This window comes from Arachis stenosperma, chromosome 1, assembly GCF_014773155.1.
Source record: "Arachis stenosperma cultivar V10309 chromosome 1, arast.V10309.gnm1.PFL2, whole genome shotgun sequence".
NCBI lineage: Eukaryota > Viridiplantae > Streptophyta > Magnoliopsida > Fabales > Fabaceae > Arachis > Arachis stenosperma.
The window spans coordinates 27,342,995-27,352,017 of record NC_080377.1 but is presented as its reverse complement, the minus strand read 5'-3'; positions in this window follow the sequence as shown (position 1 = coordinate 27,352,017).

Here is a 9,023-nt window from a genome sequence, read left to right as displayed (position 1 = left end):
AAGAGAAAGCAAAACCAACCTGAAGAAAGGAGAAAGACGGAAGCCGAAGCAAAGAAATCTTCCCTCGAGCAAAAGCACAAGACACAGCGTCAAGAAAATGAAAAGACAAGCTTCGAGTCAAATAGAAAAATGAAGAAAAAGAGGGAAGTTATGGAAAAGAGAAAACCGTTTCTTGAGAACGAATTCAAAATAAAGCCAAGAAAAACGGAGCATCAAAAACCAATTAATGAGGGCATTAAAACCCTCGCACATTCCCAAGGCTAGGACGCTAATACAAAAGCACGCGCTCTCAGAGGAAGCAAAAGGTTTCGCATTCAAAAAGGTACTCTGCAAAGATAAAGTCGACAAAATGCTCGAGTTCGGCTTCACCCAAGAAGGTTCGAAGTCCTAAAAACTAAGAATCAACCTCCTGATAAAGACCGAGCTCGAGTAGGGGCACTGTTCATACCCTGGGTCGAGCTGTCCGACCCGAGATGTTCTACAGACAGAGCAACCAACCTCTTCAGGTTAGGACAAATCCGACCTCTTCTCAAAGAGCTCGGCCAAATCATAGGAAAGCCCAAAAAGGGCCCAAATGGAGGACCACGTCCCAAATCCTAAGGCAGCCCAAGCCTACAGAGAGAAGGGTGGTTCCCTTGAAAGATAAGATGACCTCACTTGAAGATAAGATAAAGATATGATAAGATAATTAACTTATCTTATCTAAGAGGGTCACTCTACGCCATTATAAATACACAGAAGCACCCAGGTATAACTCATACTCTGATTCTACTTAATACCTGCTTAATACCCTTGCTAACTTAAGCATCGAAGTCCCTTGCAGGTACCCCCACCCTCCGAGGGCGAAAAATCAACACGACCACCAAGTCCAACAAGTCGGACACAGCGGTTCCAGCCACCATCATTAAGTCAGACACAACAGCTCTGACCAGTACAGAAGATCTCTTCCGAGATCGACCTACCATTTCAGGTAACCCTCGGAACAGTATCCAAATGGGTGGAGGCTATTGCAGCACCCACTAACGATACTAAGACAGTGCAAAAATTCCTCCAGAAATACATATTCAGCATATTTGATGTCCCTAAAGTACTAATCAGTGATGGGGGCGCTCATTTCTGTAATAAACAGCTTTACTCTGCTATGGTTCGATATGGAGTTAGCCACAGGGTGGCAACTCCATATCATCTACAGAAAAATGGGCAAGCTGAAGTCTCTAATAGAGAACTTAAAAGAATCCTGGAACGGACTGTGATTAACCGTAGAAGGGATTGGGCAAGAAGCTTGGATGATGCTCTGCAGGCATACAGAATAGCATTCAAGACTCCTATAGGGACCTCTCTATACCAGCTTATGTATGGAAAGGCCTATCACTTTCCAGTGGAACTAGAACACAAGGCTTACTGGGTAACTAGATTCCTAAACCTTGATGCCAAGTTAGCAGGAGAAAAATGATTGCTCCAGTTAAATGAGCTAGAGAAATTCAGACTCAATGCTTTCGAAAATGCAAAAATTTACAAAGAGAAAGCAAAAAGATGGCATGATAAGAAGCTGTCATCTAGAGTCTTTGAGCCAGGGTAGAAAGTTCTGCTATTTAACTCTAGGCTCAGATTATTCCCTGAAAAGCTGAAATCCCGGTGGAGAGGACCATATGTGATTACAGGTGTGTCACCATATGGATATGTAGAGCTTCAGGATAATGACTCTAACAAAAAATTCATTGTTAATGGACAGGGAGTCAAACATTATCTTGAAAGTAATTTGAGCAAGAATGCTCAAAACTGAGACTTGATTAAAGCTCAATAATAGTCCAGCTAAAGACAATAAAAAAAGCGCTTGCTGGGAGGCAACCCAGCCATTAACAAAGCTTATTTGTTAACTAAAAGATAATTTTACAGGTTCATATTAATTATCTTCAAGGTAAAATAGCAATTGCATGAGTTCACAGAGTTAGAGAAGGATTCAGAGGATAAAATAGCAAAAAGATGCTCACTGGTGCAAAAACAACAATAAAAGCTATTTTGGGCGTTAAACGCCCAAAAGAAGCATCTACTGGGCGTTTAACGCCAGTAGGGATAGCCATTTGGGCATTAAACGCCAGAATGGATACCATTCTGGGCGTTTAACGCCAGATTTGCAGCATCCTGGGCGTTCAGAAAAATGCCTAGTGATAAAGGATTTTCTGGCGTTTAACGCTAGCCAGAAGCTACAGGTGGGCGTTAAATGCCCAGGAGAAGCAACAGATGGGCGTTAAACGCCCAAAACATGCAGTAGTTAGGCGTTTAACGCCAGGATTATGGGGAGGAGGTAACTTCGTTTTCACTTCAAATTTTTTCCATTTTTCATGTTTCAATTCATGATTTCTTGCATAAACATGTTACAAACTCTCATCTTTCAACTTCAATTTCGAAAAATTTTTAATCCTAAACGTATTTCTTAATTTTTCTTCAATATTTTTTCAAACCTTTTTCAAAACTCATTTATCTTTTTGAATTCTTTTCAAATCTTTTTAAATTCTTCTCAAATCTTTTTAAACTCATCATATCTTCTTTTCAAAATTCAAAATTATCTTTTTCAAATATCTTTCATATCTTTTCAATTTTAAATTACATCTTTTTCCTATCATACTTATCTTTTACAAATCATATCTTCTATCATATCTTTTTCAAAATTTTTGAAAACCCACCCCCTTTCCTTTAAATCCACGTTCAGCCTCCCTCCTCCCCTCCACAATTCGAACTTGGCTCTCCCTCTATCCCTCTCCTTTCCTTTCTTTTGCTTGAGGACAAACAAACCTCTAAGTTTGGTGTGTTTATCCGTGATAACTAAACCAATACCCTTTAAGATCATGGCTCCTAAGGGAAAACAAACCACTCCAAGAGGTAAGAAAGAGAATATTCCAAAACCATTTGGAATCAAAGGAAGTTCTTAACCAAAGAATATTCAGACCATTACTACAAAATAATGGGTCTAAGGTTAGTAATCCAGGAAGTTAAATTCGATCTAAAAGAAGATGAATATCTGGAGATCCAAGAGCAAATTCGAAACAGGAGCTGGGAAATCCTAGCTAATCTTGAAACAAAGGTAGGAAGAAACATGGTTCAGAAATTCTATTCTAATCTGTGGCAAACAGACAGGCAGAGAATAGCTGGAACTGCCTTCTAAGACTATCGAAATATGGTCAGAGGGAAGATTGTTCACCTCCAACCTGACAAAATAAGAGAAATCTTCAAGCTGCCTCAACTGCAAGATGACCCAGACTCCTTTAATAGGAGAATGATGAGAACAAATAAGGGCTTGGATGAAATTCTAGAGGACATATGCCTCCCGGGAACCAAGTGGACAACCAACACAAAGGGTGTCTGATGAGCGGATAATTTATACGCTTTTTGGCATTGTTTTTAGGTAGTTTTTAGTAAGTTTAAGCTACTTTTAGGGATGTTTTCATTAGTTTTTATGTTAAATTCACATTTCTGGACTTTACTATGAGTTTGTGTGTTTTTCTGTGATTTTAGGTAATTTCTGGCTGAAATTGAGGGACTTGAGCAAAACTCTGAAAAAGGCTGACAAAAGGACTGCTGATGCTGTTGGAATCTGACCTCCCTGCACTCGAAATGGATTTTCTGGAGCTACAAAACTCCAATTGGCGTGCTCTCAACGGCGTTGGAAAGTAGACATCCAGGGCTTTCCAGCAATATATAATAGTCCATACTTTATTCGGAAATTGACGACGTAACTTGGCGTTGAACGCCAAGTACATGCTGCTGTCTGGAGTTAAACGCCAGAAAAACGTCATGATCCGGAGTTGAACGCCCAAAACACGTCATAACTCGGAGTTCAACTCCAAGAGAAGCCTCAGCTCGTGGATTGATCAAGCTCAGCCCAAGCATACACCAAGTGGGCCCCGGAAGTGAATTTATGCATCAATTACTTACTCATGTAAACCCTAGGAGCTAGTTTATTATAAATAGAACATTTAACTAATGTATTTGACATCTCTGGATGCCTAGTCCTTAGACCATGGGGGCTGGCCATTCGGCCATGCCTGAACCTTTTACTTATGTATTTTCAACGGTGGAGTTTCTGCACACCATAGATTAAGGGTGTGGAGCTCTGCTGTACCTCAAGTATTAATGCAATTCTATTTTCTTTTATTCAATTCTATCTTATTCTTATTCCAAGATATTCATTCGCACCCAAGAACATGATGAATGTGATGATTATGTGACGCTCATCATTATTCTCACTTATGAACGCGCGTGATTGACAACCACTTACGTCTACATGCAACCGAGCTTGAATGTGTATCTCTTAGATTCTCCAACAGAATCTTCGTGGTATAAGCTAGATAGATGGCGGCATTTATGAGGATCCGGAAAGTCTTACCTTATCTGTGGTATTCTGAGTAGGATCCTGGGAATCCGAAAAGTCTAACCTTGTCTGTGGCATTCCGAGTAGGATTCCGATAATGAATGACTGTGACGTGCTTCAGACTCGCAAGTGCTGGGCGTTAGTGACAGACGCAAAAGAATCAAGGGATTCTATTCCAGTAGGCGCGGGAACCAACCAGTGATTAGCCGTGCTGTGACAGAGCGCGTGAGCGTAGTTTTCACTGCGAGGATGGGATGTAGCCTTCGGCCAGGTGATGCCTCCAGACGATTAGCCATGCGAGTGACAGCCGCAGAGGACCATTTTCCCGTGAGGATAGAAAGTAGCCATCGTCGAACGGTGAACCCCTATACACAGCTTGCCATGGAAAGGAGTAAGAAGGATTGAGTTGAAGCAGTAGGAAAGTAGGCGTCCTTGAGCCATACAGTATCTCCATATGCTTATCTGAAATTCCCACCAATGAATCTGCATAAGTATTCTATCCCTTTTTATTTTCTATTTATTCCATTAATCAAATTTAAACCAATAATCCAATTATCCTTGAATTGCCTGACTGAGATTTACAAGGTGACCATAGCTTGCTTCATGCCAACAATCTCTGTGGGATCGACCCTTACTCGCGTAAGGTTTATTACTTGGATGACCCAGTACACTTGCCGGTTAGTTGAACGGAGTTGTGAATTCAACCAGTGCCACAATAATGATTTCATACAAGTACAAAAGAACATGGATCACAATTTCGTCCACCAAGTTTTTGGCGCTGTTGCCGGGGATTGTTCGAGTATGGACAACTGACGGTTCATCTTGTTGCTCAGATTAGGTAATTTTCTTTTCAAAAAAAATAATCTTTTTCAAAATTTTTCTTTTTATTTTTCGTTTTTCCAAACTATATTTTCGAAAAAAAAATAATAAAAATCCAAAAAAAATCATAAAATCTTAAAAACCAAAAATATTTTGTGTTTCTTGTTTGAGTATTGAGTCAATTTTTAAGTTTGGTGTCAATTGCATGCTTTTAAAATTTTCTTGCATTTTTTCGAAAATTCCATGCATTCATAGTGTTCTTCATGATCTTCAAGTTGTTCTTGGTAAGTCTTCTTGTTTGATCTTGATGTTTTCTTGTGTTGTGTTGTTTGTTGTTTTTCATGTGCATTTTTGCATTCATATTTTCCATGCATTAAAGATTTCTAAGTTTGGTGTCTTGCATGTTTTCTTTGCATCAAAAATTTTTCAAAATTATGTTCTTGATGTTCATCATGATCTTCAAAGTGTTCTTGGTGTTCATCTTGACATTCATAACATTCTTGCATGCATTCATGGTTTTGATCTAAAAATTTCATGCATTGAGTATTTTTGTTGTTTTTCTCTCTCATAATTAAAAATTCAAAAATCAAAAAAATATCTTTTCCTTATTTCCCTCCAAATTTTCGAAATTTTGGGTTGACTTGGTCAAAAATTTTTAAAAATTAGTTGTTTCTTACAAGTCAAGTCAAAATTTCAATTTTAAAAATCTTATCTTTTAAAATCTTTTTCAAAAATCATATCTTTTTCATTTTTTCTATTTTTCGAAAATTTCAAAAACATTTTTCAAATTATTTTCAAAATCTTTCCTTATCTTTACATCATATTTTCGAAAATTCACTAATAATTAATGTGATTGGTTCAAAAATTTGAAGTTTGTTACTTTCTTGTTAAGAAAGGTTCAATCTTTAAGTTCTAGAATCTTATCTTGTAGTTTCTTGTTAGTGAAGTAAATAATTTCAAAATTTTTGAATTAAATCTTTTTATCTTTTATTTTGATCTTTTTCAAAAATTTTATCTTTTTCAAAATTTGATTTCAAAAAAAATCTTATCTAACTTATTATCTTTTTATCTTTTTCAAATTTGATTTCAAATCTTTTTCAATCAACTAACTAACTTTTTGTTTGTTTCTTATCTTTTTCAAAACCACCTAACTACTTTTCCCTCTCTAATTTTCGAAAATATCTCTCTCTTTTTCAAAAATTCTTTTTAATTAACTAAATGTTTCATGTTTTAATTTTAATTACAATTTATCTCTAATTTTCGAAAATCACTAACCCCTTTTCAAAATTATTTTCGAAATTCCCTTCTCTTTTTTTTATTCTATTTAATTATTTAATTACTAACACTTCTCTTCACCTCTCTCCATCTAGATATCCGAATTCCCCCTTCTATTTCTTCTACCCCTTTCTTCTTCTACTAACATAAAGGAATCTCTATACTGTGACATAGAGGATTCCTCTTTCTTTTCTTGTTTTCTTCTCTTTCATATGAGCAGGAACAAGGATAAAGGCACTCTTGTTGAAATTGATCCAGAACCTGAAAGGACCCTGAAGAGAAAATTAAGAGAAGTTAAATTAAATTATTCTAAAGGTAACCTTTCAGAAACATTAGAACAAGAGAAGGAGATGGCAGCCGAAAATAATAATAATGCAAGGAGAATGCTTGGTGACTTCACAAAGCCAACGTCCAAGTTTGATGGAAGAAGCATCTCCATTCCTGCCATTGGAGCCAATAACTTTGAGCTGAAACTTCAGCTAGTTGCTTTAATGCAACAAAACTGCAAGTTTTATGGACTTCCATCTGAAGATCCTTACCAGTTTTTAACTGAGTTCTTGCAGATCTGTGAGACTGTAAAGACGAATGGAGTTGATCCTGAAGTCTACAGACTCATGCTTTTCCCTTTTGCTGTAAGAGACAGAGCTAGAATATGGTTGGATTCACAACCTAAGGATAGCCTGGACTCATGGGATAAGCTAGTCACTGCCTTCTTGGATAAATTCTTTCCTCCTCAAAAGCTGAGCAAGCTGAGAGTGGATGTTCAAACCTTCAAACAAAAAGATGGTGAATCCCTCTATGAAGCTTGGAAAGATACAAGCAGCTGACCAAAAGATGTCCATCTGACATGTTTCAGAATGGACCATATTAGATATATTCTATTATGGTCTCTCTGAATTTTCGAAAATGTCATTGGACCATTCTGCAGGTGGATCTATTCACCTGAAAAAACGCCTGAAGAGCTCAAGAGCTCATTGACATGGTTGCAAACAACCAATTCATGTACACTTCTGAGAGGAATTCCGTGAACAATGGGATACCTCAAAAGAAAGGAGTTCTTGAAATTGATACTCTGAATGCCATATGGCTCAGAACAAAGTGTTGACTCAACAGGTCACATGATCTCTCAAAATCTGAATGGATGGCAACATGCATCCAACAATACTAGAGAGGCAGCTTCTGAAGAAGCTTATGATTCTGAGAACCCTGCCATGGCAGAGGTTAATTACATGGGTGAACCTTATGGAAACACCTATAACTCATCATGGAGAAATCATCTAAATTTCTCATGGAAGGATCAACAAAAACCTCAACAAGGTTTTAACAATGGTGGACATAATAGGCTGGGCAATAGCAAGCCATATCCATCATCTTCTCAGCAACAGACAGAGAATTCTGAACAAAACACTTCTAATTTAGCCAATGTAGTCTCTGATCTATCAAAGGCCACTTTCAGTTTCATGAGTGAAACAAGATCCTCCATTAGAAATCTGGAGGCACAAGTGGGCCAGCTGAGTAAGAAAGTCATTGAAACTCCTCCCAGTACTCTCCCAAGCAATACAGAAGAGAATCCAAAAGGGGAGTGCAAAGCCATTGACATAGTCAATATGGCCGAATGCACAAGGGAGGAGGAGGACGAAAATCCTAGTGAGGAAGACCTCCTGGGACGTCCCTCAAGCAAGAAGGAGTTTCCTATTAAGGATCCAAAGGAATCTGAGGCTCACATAGAGACCATAGAGATTCCATTAAATCTCCTTCTGCCATTCATGAGCTCTGAAGATTATTCATCCTCTGAAGAGGATGAAGATGTAACTGAAGAGCAAGTTGCTCAATACTTAGGAGCTATCATGAAGCTGAATGCCAAGTTGTTTGGTAATGAGACTCGGGAAAGTGAACCTCCCCTGCTCATTAATGAACTGGATACTTGGATTCAGAAAATTCTACCTCAAAAGAAACAAGATCCTGGCAAGTTCTTAATGCCTTGTACCATAGGCACCATGATCTTTGAAAAAGCTCTGTGTGACCTGGGGTCAGGGATAAATCTTATGCCACTCTCTGTAATGGAGAAGCTGGGGATCATTGAGGTACAACTGGTGCGCGAAATTGTGAACAATACTTTTCACAACTCTCATAATCCCTGGTCATGAACTCCAAAAACTTGGTGGTTCAATTCCATGGCATTACACAACTTCGCACAACTAACCAGCAAGTGCACTGGGTCGTCCAAGTAATACCTTACGTGAGTAAGGGTCGATCCCACGGAGATTGTTAGCATTGAAGCAAGCTATGGTAATCTTGTAAATCTTAGTCAGGCAAACTCAAATGTATATGATGATGAACGAAAATAACATAAAAGATAAAGATAGTGATACTTATGCAATTCATTGGTAGGAACTTCAGATAAGCGCATGAAGATGCCTTCCCTTCCGTCTCTCTGCTTTCCTACTGTCTTCATCCAATCCTTCTTACTCCTTTCCATGGCAAGCTCGTGTAGGGTTTCACCGTTGTCAATGGCTACCTCCCATCCTTCAGTGAAAGCGATTGCATATGCTCTGTCACA